Below are 16,000 nucleotides of genomic sequence, written 5' to 3' on the forward strand. Positions count from 1 at the left end.
TGACTGAGCAACAAACTATATGGTCCCATTACCTAAGAGAAAAGTATTATATCTGCATTTGGCAGTAGAGGAAACCCAAGTCTAGAAAGGTTAGATCGCTTGTTCAAGGTCACTTGGAAGTAAATATCACAACTGGGATTTAGCTGTCAGCTGCTAGGTCCAAACCCTGCCTTGCATCAAGATTGTCTCTTCAACCAGTATGAATAAAAGGTGCTTGTTTGTTTAATGGCTGAGATGCAGCTTGCATGTTACTCACGGTTGACGGAGTAAGTAGAAATAGCTTTCAGGTCAGCACAAAGGTGTGTTTTGTTGGATGTTGGAAAGAGCTGCTTGATCACGCAAGTGGTAAGACCCCAAAATGGGCATCTGGGATGAGCAGTGACACCCTCACCTTGGAGAACCTGGTGAAAGGACTGTGCATCGTTTGTCCTGGATGATTCACCATCAGCCCGGAGGCCAGGGAGGGCATATCCAGATCTCCAACTGCCCTCCCCTCCCAGCTGAAGATGCTATGAATCATTCCCCACCAGAAGGCCCCTGGGGAGTCTGGAGCCAATTCCCAAACCCTTCTAGTTCAGCTCTCATAAGACCATTGAATGAACCATTTAGCCATCCATCCAGCCCTCCATCACCCACCCATTTAGCCTTCCCATGCAGCAAGCCATTGTGCATTGCTACTACCTGGTCATGGGTGATGGGGGCCATGAGTCAGAGAAGCAGGGTAAGACAGATTTGCCTGGAGGTGTAGCACTGGGGGGTTCGAATCTGCCTGATGCCTTGGGCTCTTGTGCTTCTGCCATTGGTGAGTTGCTGGCTCCAGGAAGAGTTCATGGAGGAGGCGGGTTGTGGTCACACCATGAGATCATAGGGTAGAGGGGGATGTGGTTAGGGAGTGGGGGAGTTGGTTGCCTTTGCCAGGGGGACAAGGACACTGCTGTTACTTTTTCACAGTGCATTATTTGGGAACCATTTTGAGATTCCCCCAAAGTCTGTGCACTGAGCCCTCTGTGCCAGGAGCCTCGGCCAACAGAGCAGAGGCGGGGAAGAGTCTGCAGGAGCCATTTCAGAGTCCAGCTTCTGAGTTGGCTGCTGCATTTCCGGCAGCGCCTAGTGTGCTCTGGAGCCCTACAACTGGGAAAGCCCTAGACAAGAGGGAGAAGTCAAGGGCTGGGTGGACAGCACTGTCCCAGGGTGGCTTTCTTGGGAAGTCCAGGCCTTGCCTGGAGCTGCTTTTCTGGACCAGGCTGAGAAGTTGGCACCAGGGCCACCTTGGCTGTTTGGATGGACTTGTTCCTCAAACACTGGGACAACCAATTTTTGTGTCTGCCTCACTGATCCCGGTAGCTTTTTGAGGCAGGGGCTATGACTATCCCCATTTCACAGATGAGCAAACAAAGGTAAGGGATGAAGCCACTTGCCCAGGGGCACGGTGCTACCAAGTGGTGGAGCTGGGCCCAGTAACAGATTTGTCTACCCCAGGGCTAGGTTTCTTACCCACACAATCCTAATTGGCCTCCCTGCCTTTGGGTGCTCTCTCCCCTGCAGTCTACACTGCATGCAGCTCCAGGGCTATCTGTCTGATACCCACATCTGATCATGTCAGTGTCCTGCTTAAAAACAGACCTTGTGTTGTCATGCCTCCCTGCCTTTGCATGTGCTGTGCTTCCTGCCTTGAGTACCTTCCCCCACTGTCCTGGCTGATGCCTGCCTGTCTTCCTAAGTTGACCTCACCATGAAGCTATCCATTCAGTGAGGTCCTCCCTCCCTCCTTCAGCTCACAAGTGCAGCTGTGGCTGCTTCCAACCCAACACCCAAGACTCAGATTGCAGTCATCTGGTTATCTCCCTCCTGACTACAGCTTCTTTAAAAAAGCAGGGCCAGGCCAGATTCTTCCTCTGAATACTGAGTATCCAGGATGGCACCTAGGTTACTAAATAGGAATTTGAGAACTTCATTCGTATAACGTATTTCCCAATAAGTTCTCCTCTTCCAGCCACTCTGCCAGGGGCTGGAGGTAGAACAGGAACAAGGTGGGTGAGGTCCTTACTCTCAAGAGGTCCACGGTAGTAGGTGAGACAGACTAGGCATTTGTAATGCAAAGAGATCCGTGCCCAGATAGGGAAACTTGGGGGGCTGTGGGGTACCTGACCTAGCCTCAGAAAAGCCCTTGGCTGGACAACAGAGAGAGGAACGGTGTGGCACCCTGGGGCAGAGAAGCTTGCTTGCTTGAGAGCCTGGGTCTGAGGCTTGCTTCATTGATTCATTCATTCCACAGGTATCTTTCCTGCCTGGCCCTGAGTGGGTATTAGAGATTCAGCAGTAGCTGAGACAGACACAGCCTTTTCCTCATGGAGGTTGGAGTGGGACCACCTCAGGCACGACTTTAAGGATACTTGGAGCTGGGCAGGTCCTCAGGCATCTCTTGAAGATAAGAACAGAGTCTATTCTGGGCTTTTCCTTGGTGGTCTTGGTACTGCCTGTCTGGACGACTAGGCAGCAGGGGGTTGCTGAGGCTCTGGGGCTGCTGGCCCCAGACAGGCTGATTTCAGCAGAGAATGGACTGACACAATAGTTCAGTTGTGAGAGGCCTGGCTCCCCACACCCAACATTTTATTTTTTATTTTTGAGATGGAGTCTTGCTCTGTCACCAGACTGGAGTGCAGTGTCACGATCTCAGCTCACTGCAACCTCCGCCTCCCGGGTTCAAGCGATTCTTCTGCCACACCCAACATTTTAACATTCCTGGGACCAAAATGTGGCTCACGATTGATGTGTACATGTAACAGGCCATCGTAACGTTGGAACCCCCAACACTGTTATGAACTTAGTTATATGGCTTACAGTCCATGTGAAAGAACACAGTTTTGTCATAGAAACTACCCCCAGAATGAGGCTTCTGACGTGACCTGTGTATCACCACAAACTCCAAGCTGCCTGTGGCTGAATAACTCTTCTATTTGGGGTGTTTTATATAAATTCACAAAAAAGAAATGCTATTCAATGAATTGATTCTTTCTTGAGATTTCCACAGTGTGGTTGTCCAGGATGGCAGCAGGCTGGGGTGGAACCAGCACAGGTCTGGGTTTCAATCTTTGCTTTTTGGCCCATGAGTGGAGAGACCGTGGGAGAGGTGCTGCACCCTGACCCCCAGTTTCCACTTCTGTAAGACGGGGACAGCACCACCCACCTTGAGGACCCTCTTAGCTCCTTGTGCCACCTCTTTACAGCTTTCACACAGTTGTGTGTTTGTGTGATTATTTACTGTCTGCCCAGTCCTGCTGGGCTGTGGGCTCTCTGAAGCAGAGCCCCTCCCCCATCTGCCTGCTGTCAGTTGAGACCATTCCAGATTAAATGGGCTGTGATTCAGAGAGGGCAGTTGCTGAATGTACCTGCTTTGGCAGGGCTGCTGTCTGTTATGTTTGTTCTATTGTAGCTACCCGTTGCCATCTCCCTGATGTTTTCTCAGAAATTGCTCATGTGTGGCCCAGTATGGGTGATGAGGACCTGAGCTCTGATTCTTCAGTCCTAAAGGAGCCTCCAAGTATGGATGTAGAGCGCATCAATAGTATCTTAGTCACATGGACCAGTGTTTCCCTGAGGCTCTGCCCCCACTGAGCTGGGGACAGAGTTTCCTGGTGCTGATGTGGTGAGACAGTATCGCAGAGCACCCAGGCACGTGGAAGAAGTCAGCCAACCTGGTTTCGAAGCTCAGTTCGTCTTGTCACTGACCATATTACCACATAACAGGTACCCTCATAACTGTGCTGAGGCTCATCTCTAAGAGTAACAGTCATGCCTATTTTGCCTCAGAAGTAGGCTTCCATGAAGAGCAAGGGATGCGCTAAAGTCGAGTAAGTCCATGGTTTTCAGAGGGGTTGGTGCAGCATTCGATAGGACAGCAACCAAAGCAGATGTGGCTACTGACGACACTGGGCAGGGACCCAGTGACAGTCAGGATAAGAGAACTTGAGGCGTCTAAACAAGGCACTGAAGTGAGAGGAAGTCAGGGGCTTTGGAGCTAGACAGAGCTGAGTTCCAGTCCCACATAATCACATAACTGTGTGACTTTGGGCAAGTTAACCTCTCGAGCCTTAGTTTTCCCATCTGTAAAATGGGATGCTAAAACTAGAACCTACCTTCTAGGGTTGTGGTGAGGATGAAATGACATAATCTATATGCCTTATTTAGCCCAGTGGGTACTTCCTAAATCACTGGGGGATGGAGGGCCAGATGGAGGAACAGCTTATTTGCTCTGCCCGTGAGCTTCAGCAATAACATGTAGTCCCCTGCTGGACCATGTGCATTACACATTTTTGTCTGTTCCACCCAGACTGCCTCAGTAGTAAGTAGTCCCATTTTTTTTGCCAATCTCATGAAGTCAGTCAGAGCCTCTGCTCAGCCTGAGCTGCCCAGAGAAGACAGTGAGCCACCATCGTTCCAGGCTGGAGCAGGGAAACCTGTGGCTTCAGTAGCCCCAGAGGCCTTGTGCTAGAGAAGCAAATACCTGACGTCACCTTTTCAAAATGCTTCCAAGCGTGCAGGGAGCCCACTGGAACCTCAGGGGGCCACAGGACAGAAGCTCCTCTCCTGGGCTAAGATGTATCAGTGTTGTCTGGTGTAAGATCCACCAGACATGGCCACCATAGTGCCAGACTTGGTGATGGCCATTCCTTGCCTCTTCCTCTGCAACTCCGGGGCAGACCTGACTATGGATCCTCCTGATTTTGTGAGCTTCCCACAGCACTAAGGTAGCTGCATTTTCTTATCCACTATGGTTCTGCTGGGGAGATCAATAGGCAGACAGGCAGTGCCCATGTGGGAAGCAGGATGCCCTTCCTCCTGTAAGGTTGGTATTAGATCCTTTTGTTAATATGTCTGCACTTTTTCTTAGTATGGACTTCTAGGATGCAGGCACACTGCAGGTGGCCCCAAACCCAAGCCCCAGACATAAAGCCCCCCTCTCCTCAGGCTCCTGGAAAGCCCTCCAGTGTGGGCAGTGGTAGTAGCCACAGTATTATCTCTGTCTCGTGGGATTTTCTGAAAACCCTAGCAGGATATGTCCAGAACAGGGAAAGAATTTGGGTCTCTGGCCGGGTGCAGTGGCTCATGCCTGCAATCCCAGCACTTTGGGAGGCCGAGGTGGGCGGATCACGAGGTCAGGAGATCGAGACCATCTTGGCTAACATGGTGAAACCCGTCTCTACTAAAAATACACACACAAAAAAAACATTAGCTGGGCGTGGTGGCGGGCACCTGTAGCCCCAGCTACTCGGGAGGCTGAGGCAGGAGAATGGCGTGAACCCGGGAGGCGGAAGTCCTGATTGTTGTGGTTTGTAACCATCAGTGACCCAAGGTTTGCTCAGGGTTTGCTGAGCACCAGGCACTAAGCCAAGGCCTTCCTAGGCATGGGCGCCTAGCTTTCGTCTAGAAAGCAGTAGGGTGTGGTTGAATGGCTCCGGAGCACACCACTGGGTTCGAGTCCTGGTCCTGGCACTTACTAGCCATGTAGCCATGGGCACATTACTTTACCTCAGTTTCCTCACCTATAAAACCGGGATGAATAATAATGCCTGTGCTATAGGGTGGTCATGAGGATTCTACAAGTTGAGTCTGGCATAGAGTAAGTACAATATAAGTGTTAGCTGTTACTTTCTGGCCATTGTTACCACCTGAGCACTATTATCCCATTTCACAGATAAGAAAACTGAGGTTTAGAAAGGCTAAGTGTTCTGCCAGAGCCATTGGCTAGTAGATAGAAGAGCTGGGATTTGAAGCCAGCTCATGAGGACTGCCCTACTCTGCCTCCATTTGGAAAAATACATGTGGGGAGCATTTGGCCGACTTCGGAAGTGGCATTCTCAATTTTCCCCAGAGAGTGGGGTGAAAGGAGATCCTTTTCCAAGTAACTGAACTGGCCTCTGGGAGCTCTCATAATCCTACAGCAGAGGCAGAGCTGACCCGTGACACACATATCACAGAAGGAGAAGGGAAGGATCAGTGAAGAATTTGTTTGGAAATGTTATCTAATACTGAGTGCTTTCAGGCGACTTGGTATGTGGAGCCCCTGCTGTCCCCTTGCAGGGGTACCAGGGAAGCCACATCCTCCCTGTATCTTGGCCACATCCACTCAGTTGGAGACCCGGGGTACCATCCAGTGCAGCAGCCCCTGGGTGATGCGTCTGTTCCCGTGCTGGGTGCCTCTGCTCTCCTCGCCAGCTGGAGGGTGTGAGCAGAGGCAGCCCAGCTCCTGTAACTCTCTGAGCAGGGGCTCCCAGTGCCTCAGCACAGCGCTTGCCTTTGCCTCACATTGTCCTGGCCTGGGGGCATAGGAATCCAAAGCTTCAAAGTGACTACCCAAGTCCTTGGGCCACCCCTGCCTTCTGCAGCTCTTCAGTCCGCTGCCCTCTAAGCACACACCTACACACACGCACACTCCCAGCTGCCCTGCCGTGCCGGGAGCTGCCGGCCAGCACCCCAAAGGCTCTTTGTCCAAAAGAGGAGAGTGAGGCTTACTCATGAAGTCCTCAAGATGCCAGCCCATGATCATGTGCCCCCAACCACCACCAAGTGTCCACAGGTTCTGCCCCGGACATGCCTTGTTTGGCTCCAAGTGATAGCAGGGAGTGACCCTCTGAGATCCAGCTGCACACAACCCCAGCTGGAGGGTCAGGGTTCTGGAAGCCCTAGCCACGGGGCCAGCGGCTGCCTCTCGCCCCTGCCTCTCATGGCCGCAGAGCTGGCCCCTTACCTCTTCCCTCCTGCTTGGCTCCGGGGCGGCTCCTCACATGCTTCACCCTGGCCGTCAGCGGGGCAGCCTGTCCATGGCCTCTGGAGGGGTTCCTGAGTTGCAGGCCGGTGGCTGCCAAGCAGCCCTGCCTCACTGGGCTCCACTGGCTCTGCCTCCACAGAGGGCTCCGGCAAAGGCTGGGGCCAGGGCTGGCCAGGGGTCCTGCGGGGCTACTCACAACCTGCTTTCCCTCACAGTAGCGTCAGCCGCTGCCTCAGTGCCATGCTCGGCAGGTCCGGGGCTTGGGGTCCATCCTCAGGCCGTCGGCAGCAGCCTCATTTGAACTCCCAACTCCTTTGTGGAGCCTTTACATGCCGCCAGAGGAAACTGTGAGCACAGCCTGACCCTGGTTGGCTGCAGGCGCTTCTCTCCACCCACCAGTGCAAGAGGATCCCCCAGGCCCCAGAAAGGCTCCGGGCCTCCCCTCAGCCCCAGACAGAGGCGGGCCGCCCGGTGATGTCACACGAGCTCCGGCCCCAGCTGGCCTGGCCCCTCCCGCCCAGCCCGCTTTGGCGGCCTCGGCAGGCCCCCTCCTTCCTTGGCACGGGCAGCCTGGCCAGCTCTGCTCCCTGGCCCGCCCTCTCCCCAAAGCTCAGGCAGCTCCCGCGTGCTGCGAGGCGGAGTGTTTCCCCTTTGACTCAGGGAATGGGTTTAGATCCGCTCCAGCTGTGCGTGCAGCCGCGTGCGAGCAGCAGGCAGCGGGTCCTCCCCCGGATGCCTCGTTGGGCACTGCCCGACTGAGCCCCAGGCTGGCGGGCGGGGCATCTCAGCCCAGAGCGCCTCTCCCCATCAGCTGCCCTTCATGGAGGCCTCATTCTCATCTCTAAACCCTGGGAAGGGAGTCCAAGGCTGTCCACACAGAAGCTGTGGCATCGGAGCTGCTCGAAGTTAGCAGGAGGCAGTGGCTTAGGACGGTGGAAATACCACAGGTTGAGGGTGGAGGCAGCACTGGAGGAAAGCTCTGTGACTTTACACCTGAGTGGCTTTGATTAATTCACTTCACCTGTCTGGGCATCCCTTCCATGCATCAGTAAATGAGCTAATTAATATTAGTAGTCTACCTGCAACAGATGCAGCGAGGACTCTGTGAGGTCACATGGGAAGGAGCTTGGCACAGTGTCAAGGACATCTCCTTGAACTGAGCTTAGGACTCTGGAGATGGGTGTATCAAGGGTCTCCTGCTCCCAGAACCTCTGCTTTGTGATCCTCTTTAGCCTGTATTTTCATCAAAATGTGACTTCCTATTGGGCTCTTCTAGGAACAAACACTGGAACTCCATCAGAGCCCTCAGCATGGAGCCAGCCACATAGGTGGAGCTCTGTGAATGTTAATAGAATCAGAGTAAGAAAGGAGAGGATGGCATTGGACCCCACAATGCATCCTCCAGACGCGTCAGCACTGGCAGCCTGGGAGAAGGTACAGTCAGTGCAGGAGGACAGGCCTGCTGCCGGGCACCCTGCGGGGATACAGAGAGTAGGAGGCTGGCAGGCACCAGGAAGGGAGCCCCAGGGTACAAGTTTGCCCCTCTGCTTCGACAAGAACATGTGAAATATTGGTGGTATCTTTGCTTTTTTAAAAAGGTTTTAGTGATGATGGTGGTGATGATGTTTGGGAACAAATTGGGAGAAAAACTTTAATGGGACTCTCCCTGCCCCTAGGCATCCTCCCTACCACCAGGCATCCCTCCCAACCCTGTGGCAGATTCCTCTTTCAGAGATGGCCCAAGCAATCTCTCCCAGTCCCCAAGGAGACCCTGACACTTCACCCATGGAGCAGTGAGGTCCCTGCTCCTCGCCTTGAACCCGAGAGGGTTTGTGACTTGCTTGTGACCAGAGGAATGTGGTGGAAGTGGCACCACCTGACTTCTGGGGCTGGGAGAGGAAAGGCAGCGCAGTCTCTGCCCTGTTCACCAGGGCACTCTCTTTTGAAGCCCTGAGCCAAGCTGGAGCCTAAGAACTCCAGCTAGAGGCCACACACAGTGTAGGTCCCAGCTGACAGGAGCATCAGCTGCAGACACGTGAGCAAGGAAAGATGCCTGTAGTTGATCCCAGCCCTTAGCCACAGTCACCCCAGATGCTGCATCACTGTCAGCTGTAGAGTCTTCCTGTTGAGGCCCCACACACTGGGGAGCAGAGATAGCCATTCCACTGTTTCATCTCCAAATTCCTGACCCACAGGCCCCATGAGTATAATAAGATGGTGGTTTTAGGCCGCTAAATTTTGGTGGTGATTTGTTACACAGCATTAGTGACTAGGATAGACTCGGGCAAGAGCAGTTGGAGGGAGCCCTTTAGAGGAGCTGAGACAAGTACATTGTGGCTGAGGAGAGAAGATGGGGTCTTGTTAGAGAGGTGGGACTTCATTCCAAAGACAGTAAGGAGCCACTGAAAGGTTTTGAGCAAGACAGTGTTGAGACTTGGTTTTACTTTTTAAAGGCTACATTAGTTATTGAGTGGAGACTGGATTAATGTGAGCTACAGACAAAGTGTCCTAGGACTTTCCCACCCTCTGGTAACATGTCCAGCACAAGCCCCTTGGTTACTAAAAGAAAGTGGTTTTCACTATTCAAAGTTCTTAGGATCCCCTCAGTGGAGGAGGAGCACCAGGGTGTCTTGCCCCATCTGTCTTTGCACACCTCCTGCCTCACTGGTGGCATCGGGCAGTCAAAATTGGTGGCACTGGGCTCTGGGGAGCTCAGGAGTCAGATTCTAGTTCTACCGTTTGGTTGCTCTGACCGTCACTTTCCCCATCTGTAAAATGGGGATGATATGAGGATCTCCCTCACAGGGCTGCGGGCTGTTGAGAAAATGAAGTAAGATGTGATACGTTAAGTAACACACACTGCCTAGTACAAGGCTCAACAAAAAGCTCTTGTAGTTTCTGTTGCTTCCGTCACTGGGCTGTGAGTACCCTGAGGCAGGGGTGTGTGCGGGCCATGTAGAGCCCTCCTTTCGCGTAGCCCAGTACAGAGGAGTGAATTAACAAACTGCTGGCTGGAGGAGGATGAAGAGCCATGGCTCAAAGTCTAAGGGACCTGTGCTCAAATCCCAGCTCTCTCACTAATCTCGGGCAACTTTCTTATTCTCTCTGAAGCTCTGCTTCCTCACTTGTAAAAAGGGGATGCTACTACTCCCAGGGTTACTGTGAGGATTGAGTAAGATGATGGGGCCGAAGCATTTGGCCCTGCGCCTGGCTGCAGCATTTAGCGATTGCTCAGGAAATTGCTGCTGTTGCTTCTGCTCCTGCCCTCAGACTTCGCCCCACTCCCACCCTGATCCTCTCCAGCACGCTTCTAACTTGGTGACTCCTGGATCTCAGTGTCCCCCTGACCTCCTTGAGCACCGTTCCCACATTTCCACTTGTTTGTCAGACAGAAGCATCATGTGACTAAAGCATTTGAGGAGAAGTGAATCTTCCTTTCCTTTTTATAGTTTTTATCAGGATGAAAAATGCGTGACATTTACATGGTGGTAGAATACAAAGATTCTTCATGTAAATGACACAATTCATAAGAATGATTTCATGTCTTACCACCTTCCTGACAGTTACAGGTTTTTTTCTGTTGGAAACAGTGGGATGGTCTACTGGGAGACTGCGTATATATGAGGAGCGGTGGGTCGGGGATGCAGGTATACTGTGTTCTAGAGGGGTGTACTTGGTTGGGAGGGGGCAGTTTTGCTGTATCTTGCATTCTCAGAGTGCCACCATTATTTGAATCTTCACACATCCCAAAATGATTCCCATACCCCACCCCACCCCTACCCCCAACTCCCTGCTACCTTCAGTACTTTTTAAATGTCTTTCTATTGTCTTCTGACCAACATTGTTTCTGATGAGAAGTCAACTGCCTTCCTTATTGTTGTTCCTGTATACATAATGGATCTTTTATTTTCTGGCTTCTTTTAAGATTTTCTCTTTATCTTTGATTTTTTAGCAGTTTGACCGTGATGTGACTAAGTGTGGTTTTCTTTGCATTTATTCCATGTGGGTTCACTGAGCTTCTTGGACCTATATGTTTTTACTAAATTTGGGGAAATGGGGAGAATTTTTAGCCACTATTTCTTTATTTTTTATGCTCAATTATCTCTCCCCTCTCCTTCTAGAACCCCATTTACACACTTGTTCTTCCACAGGTCACTGAAGCTTCATTTGTTTATTTATCTTTTCTTGTCTCATGCTTCAGTTCGGATCACTTCTCTTTCCTGTCTTCACATTTGCTAACCTTTTATCTACAGCATCTAATCTGCTGTTAATTTCATCTAAAGTATTTTATGTCAGATACTATAATGTTTGGTTCTAGAATTTTCACTTGGTTTATTTTTATAATTCCCATTTCTGGGATTCCATATCCACTGATTCATTCTATCTTTCATGTTCTCAAAATCCTGTGCATATTTATAATAGCCATTTAAAAATCCTTGCCTAATAATTCCAACATCTGGCTCATTAGTGAGTTTGATTTTACTGCTTTTTTTTCTTGATTATGGGTCATATTATCCTGCTTCTTCACATGTCTATAATTTTTTATTGTATACTGGACATTGTGGATGACACATGAAAGACACTCTGTATTTTCTTGTCTTCCTTTAAAGAATGTTGGGTTGTGTTCTAGCAGGCAGTTAAATTACTTTGCCTTCTCTTGTGCTCCTTGGAGTCTCTCTACTTGTATACCGTTTAGGAGTTAGCTAAGGATTTAAAGGGAATTGGCGTAGTAATTTTGGGGCTTCCTCTTCTGTAGTTCTGTCTTTTCTGGCATTTCCCCACTAACTTTCCACCCTCAAAGTCCAACCTCTTTCCCATCTTCCCAGACAGTAAGACTGCTGTTTTCCGTTTCAGATTCATTCTTCTGTGTGTCACCGTGAACTGGGAAATGCTCTACTGTGCTTTCCTTCTCCACTGATTTCAAGCAGGTCTTTTTTTATTTTTTTAATTTTTTTGGTCCAGAGTTTGTAATTGTTATTGACCAGAGTAGTTGTTCAAAACAGTCCACTCCTCCATTTCAGGAACTAGAGCCCCATATCCCAATTGAATTTGTTTTCTCACCCAAACCTTCTGTACCCCTGCTGCTGTTGGTGCTCTGCCATAAGCCTAGTTGGTTGGTCGTCCTTCATCCAGTTGTCTGTCCTCCCTGTTTCTGATCATAGTCTGTTGGGAAATGTCAACCCCAAGATCCCAGGTTGGTACATCTCAGTGTACCACCTGAGCACTAGAAGATGAAAGAGATGTACTGTCCTCACAAGCCCTGTTGGAGCACCTCATGTAGCTACTTGTGATTTGCTAGACATTGAGCTCAACATTTATAGGTATCACTTCATTTTAAAACCACACGAGTGAAATATTACTATTCTATTTTGCTAACAAAAAAGATTGAGACTTAGCAAAGTGAGGTTCCTTGTTCCAGGCCACACAGCTAGGAAATAATGGGCCTGGGATTAAAATCTGCATCAAAGCTAGGAGGAACACAATTATCCTGAAAAAAAAAAAATTGTGCTTGTTTTTATTATTATCATACTTTAAGTTCTGGGGTATATGTGCACAACGTGCAGGTTTTTTACATAGGTATACATGTGCTGTGTTGGTTTGCTGCACCTGTCAACTCGTCATTTACATTAGGTATTTCTCCTAACGTTATCCCTCCCCCAGCCCCCCACCCCCCTCCCTGTGTCCATGTGTTCTCATTGTTCAGCTCCCACTTATGAGTGAGAACATGTGGTGTTTGGTTTTCTCTTCTTGTGTTACTTTGCTGAGAATGATGGTTTTCAGTTTCATCCATGTCCCTGCAAAGGACATGAACTCATCCTTTTTTATGGCTGCATAGTATTCCATGGTGTATATGTGCCACATTTTCTTTATCCAGTCTATCATTGATGGGCATTTGGGTTGCATCTAAGACTTTGCTATTATGAACAGTGCTAAAAGTTGCTCTTGTTTAATACCAGCATGCTTCTTCTCGTTTTAAGGTCTCTGACCAATCAAGATGCTTCTCACCATCAGTGGTGTGTCATAGTCTAATTGGCAGCACTTTTTCTTTCCTACTAGAATGTGACGCTTTTTACAGTTGATGACTTGTCAGATTCAAGGAAGTGTGGCAGTTTTAGTCATCAAGGCCCCAGTGAGGTTGGCCTGTGGCTGAGGAGCCAAAAGGCAGAGCCCCTCCTCTCCTGGTCAGCTGGCCTTGGAAAGGTCTGGGGGAGTGTCCAAGCATCAAGAGGCCTGTGGAACTGCCAGAAGCCTCCATCAGTCCAGATTTAATAAAACAGCTGCCACTAGACTGAGTGTGAGCCAGCAGGTCCCCTCCTCTCTTGAAGGCGCGTGGTCAGGTCCTGTGACTCTCCGCACCATGCCGGGTGGGGGAACCACATGTTCCCTGGCTCTGGTGAGGAGAAGTTAGGAGACTTGGACTTGTGGGACGATTCTAAGGTGGTGCTACTGTCCAGTGTCACAAAGGATATCCAGGCACCATGGAAAGCCCTTTGAGGACACTGTGACTGTTAAATGCTGGCCAAACAAGTATATCCAAAAGTCATAACAGGATGCATGCTTGGGTACAAAGCAGCTTGGAGAGCCTGTCGTTAGCTCACGTGTGACTTCTCAACTCATTTGCCAGGGGACCGTGAGGACAACACCTCTCCTCAAGTGTGGGTGTCACCTAACAGCCAACAAATATTCGTATTAAGCTCCATCTGAGCACCAGAGTTGGGCTCTAGGTCAATTTGCCCAGAGATAATTTGTTGAGAATTTTAGCTGACTGGTTTTCATTTTGTCTCGTAACAGTATTTTAAGGCGTGTCCATCTCTCTCATACCATCGCTGGTGCATGGCCCCATCCCCAAGAGAGGAGACTGAGGACTGGCACGGTAGAGATTTAATTTTCATTTGCTGGTTTGCTTTGCTTCTTCATAGCAAAAAATTCATAGACGCTTTCCAAAGCTGTTTAAAATAATTCCCATCCAATATAAATTTTTTAAAAATATTGTCACTTCTGGAACATTGTGCCAGACAGGACCTATATCCCAAATAGGAGACAAGGTACTGAGGGCATCTTTATAGTCAGTGGGGGAGGATTCCAACCCTCTTACACAGATACCTGCTGAAATTCCCATTCCAAAGAGCAGCCAAGCTGTTGCTGACCTTGTTTATCTTTCCTGGGACCCAAGGAGGCAGCTGATTAGATAAACAAGGGCTTCTGGCAAAAGACTGATAGAGTGAACCTCTCAGGAATGAGAGCAGGGTGGTGTCACCCCAGATGGAGGTGCTGGTGCTGGACAACAGGGGCTGCTGGCAGAGAGCTTTCTGACTAGTAGGTCTGATGTTGGGGGGTTTCAGGGGCACCCACATAGGCCCTGCAGGGAGTAAAGGCAGCCAGTGCAGGAGGCTTGCTTCAGTCCTGCCAGCCTCCAGACTACCCCTCCCTGGGCTGGGCCGGGTAATCCTGGCTCTGAGGCCAGGAACCCTGGAGGGCAGGGATCTGTTTTTCCTGTCTGCTCGATATTCTTCATCTGCTCCCAGGATCTGCTCTTTGGCACCCTGCCCTGTGCCCAGATGCTGGCTGACCTGTGGGGATTGCCTCTATGGGCTCTCTTACCTTCTGGATTTGGGTTAGGGCTGGCCTGTGGCAGGTGCCCACAGGACGTGAGAAGATAGGAAGCGAGTGAGGACACGTGTGTCACCAGCTCCCTCCCTGTTGGACCATAGGTGACTTGGTTGAGTGATAGGAGTCAGCTAGGCTTGGGTTTGAATTCCACCTCCACCACTTATTAGCCCTGTAACTTGTGAAATTTACCTATCCTCCCTGAGTCTCAGTTTCCTCATTTAAGAACTGGAGATAGTAATATCACCTTCCCAAGATGGCCGGGAGTAAAAAGTGAGACAATGTGAGTACAGAAGTCCTAGTGCAATATTGGAGACACAGCAGGTGCTCAGTAAATGCTGGCTTTCTTCCTTTAGTAATTTGGAGCCTTGTTATCTTGGGTTTCTAATACACTTGGGTCCTCTGAAGGTCATCAGTCATTTCGTATCTCTCTGGACAGCTTTCCTTTAAGTTGTCCCTTTTTGGTTTGCACATCTGTCACTGTCCCCAGAACCACTGCCATAGAGCCTGACTACTAATAGTCCTTTAGTCAAAGAAGCATTTCTCTGCCTTTCCTTTGCCTGCAGCCTGTATATGAAGTCTGCTTAACCAAAGAAAAGAATCCTTTTAACATAGTGGAAAGCAAGCTTATGGAAAGACAGTGCATGTATTGACATCCAAAAATAATTCATAATATTCACTGAGCACTTATTGATCCTCGCAACAACCCTATGAGCTACAGTAGGTTCTTTTATCATTCCCCAGTTTTCAGATGAAGAAACTGAGGCTCAAGTTAATGGACTTGTCCAGGGTCACACAATGGGCCAGTGTTGACCTTTGGCCAGTCTGGCACCCAGAAGCTTGCCCTTTCAACCTCTTCATTATCTGTCTATGTGATGGAGAAGGCTCAGCTCTCCAGGCCCTGGAGACCACGTCATTTTATACAGTTGAATTGGCTAGAAAGCTACAGGGTTTTCTCTTTCAACATACAGTGTTTTAAAATTTGTATTCATTCTTGTTATGTTTCTGCACAGACCCACACATGCATATGTGCACTCGCCTCCATAAACTTGGCTAATTACACTATTGGCCGCTCCTTGGTGACTCAGTCGTCTTGAGTAGACTAGCTTGACTGTGGGCTGTGGGGGTGGAGGGCACTGTTGACAGGAGCCCTGTAAGCCCCAGGCAGCCGTGTTTGTTGTTACTTTCCTAGCAGCCTCTCATCCCTCTCCTGATTTGTTGCTTCTCACCCAGCTGAGATTCCAGAAATCTGACAAGAGTTATTTGTAAATAAAAATAACTGGTCACTAAACTAGTCTAAAGGGCTCTCCTATGAGTAAAGTAACTGAGACTCACTGCCTGGACTTGATCACATCAATATTGGGTACTCACAGGCCTTTGGGGCTTGCAAGACCTCTGTTCTTATGTAACAGCCAACAGCCGCCGTCTGTTACATGCTCACCACATGCCTGGCACCGGGGAGGCCTCCTGCATGGATTACGTCATTGAGTTCTCAAAAACGGAGCCTCTCAGGAGAAGTTCTCTTCATCCGTCTTCCATTTTAACTGATGAGGTAGCTCAGGCTCAGAGTGGTGAGGGAGTCTACATCTACGTAGCCAGTAAGCAGCAAAGTCAGGATTTAGA

At 49.8% G+C, this 16,000-nt stretch overlaps 2 protein-coding genes across 9 annotated transcripts in view; one reads left to right on the plus strand and one right to left on the minus strand.

Moving 5' to 3' along the window:
- Nucleotides 1-7,526, minus strand: part of ANGPTL2 (angiopoietin like 2) — a 35,647-nt gene extending 28,121 nt beyond the window's left edge. The window contains exon 1 of the mRNA XM_054500772.2: nt 6,749-7,526. The gene's annotated coding sequence lies outside the window, so the exon portion shown is untranslated. The remainder of the gene's footprint in view (nt 1-6,748) is intronic.
- Nucleotides 1-16,000, plus strand: part of RALGPS1 (Ral GEF with PH domain and SH3 binding motif 1) — a 306,650-nt gene that overhangs the window by 202,353 nt on the left and 88,297 nt on the right. The gene's annotated exons all lie outside the window — the stretch shown is intronic.

This window comes from Pongo pygmaeus, chromosome 13, assembly GCF_028885625.2.
Source record: "Pongo pygmaeus isolate AG05252 chromosome 13, NHGRI_mPonPyg2-v2.0_pri, whole genome shotgun sequence".
NCBI classification, from domain to species: Eukaryota; Metazoa; Chordata; class Mammalia; order Primates; family Hominidae; genus Pongo; species Pongo pygmaeus.